At 48.4% G+C, this 1,116-nt stretch overlaps 1 pseudogene; it reads left to right on the forward strand.

Annotated features, from left to right (window-relative positions):
* The first annotated feature begins 3 nt into the window (after positions 1 to 3).
* Positions 4 to 618, forward strand: LOC123323938 (annotated as a pseudogene).
* The last annotated feature ends 498 nt before the right edge of the window (positions 619 to 1,116 follow it).

Genomic DNA, 1,116 nt, shown 5'->3' on the forward strand with positions numbered 1-1,116 from the left:
AAGGAAGGAAGGAAGGAAGGAAGGAAGGAAGGCACCAGCACATGGCCCACGTATGAGCGAAGCATTGAGAAGCTCTCCATGCTGGAAAAGATCTACATCCAACCCAGGTACAACTGGAGGGAGAACTTGGACTGTAACATAGCCTTGCTGAGGCTCAAGAAGCCCATCACCTTCAGCAACTACATCTACCCCGTGTGCCTGCCTGATGAGGAAATCACAATCAGACTGCTCCACGCCAGATACAAAGGGTGGGTGACTGGCTGGGGCAACCTGAAGGAGATGTGGATGTCCAACGTTGCCAAGGTACAGCCCAGCGTCCTGCAGGTGGTGAACCTGCCCATTGTGGAGCGGCCGGTGTGCAAAGCCTCCACTCGGATCCGCATCACTGACATGTTTTGTGCTGGCTTCAAGCCCAGTGAAAGGAAATGAGGAGATGCCTGTGAAGGTGACAGTGGGGGACCCTTTGTCATGAAGAGCCCCTTTAACAACCGCTGATATCAAATGGGCATCGTGTCATGGGGTGAAGGCTATGACAGGGATGGAAAATATGGCTTCTACACACACGTGTTCCGCCTGAAGAAGTGGATACAGAAGGTCTTTGATCAGTCTGGAAGTTAGCAGGCTGCTCACATTCTAGGCTCCTCACTGTAAAATTACAGAAACCAATCCAGCAGAATTATTTTTGTGGTTTGTTCCTAAAACTATATAGTTCTCAATAAAAGTGCCAGTCAACAAGCAAAAAAATAGAAGAGAGGGAGGAAGGAAGGATGGAAGAAGGAAGGAAAGAAAGAAGGAAGGAAGGAAGGAAGAGAGGAAGGAAAGATGGAAGAAGGAAGGAAAGAAAGAAGGAAGGAAGGAAGAGAGGAAGGAAAGATGGAAGAAGGAAGGAAAGAAAGAAGGAAGGAAGGAAAGAAAGAAGGAAGGAAGGAAGGAAGGAAGGGAGGAAGGAAGGAAGGAGGGAAGGGAGAAAGGAAGGAAGGGAGAAAGGAAGGAAGGAAATTCAACAATTACAATCCATAATCGAGGTTTGCACCTGATGGGTGCCCAACTCTTCTGTGGGGGTTGGGGGAGTAATTAAGGAAGATTTTCAGGATGAGGTGATTCCTGAGCTAAGCC

The sequence above is a fragment of the Neomonachus schauinslandi genome, unplaced genomic scaffold (genome assembly GCF_002201575.2).
Source record: "Neomonachus schauinslandi unplaced genomic scaffold, ASM220157v2 HiC_scaffold_2810, whole genome shotgun sequence".
NCBI classification, from domain to species: domain Eukaryota; kingdom Metazoa; phylum Chordata; class Mammalia; order Carnivora; family Phocidae; genus Neomonachus; species Neomonachus schauinslandi.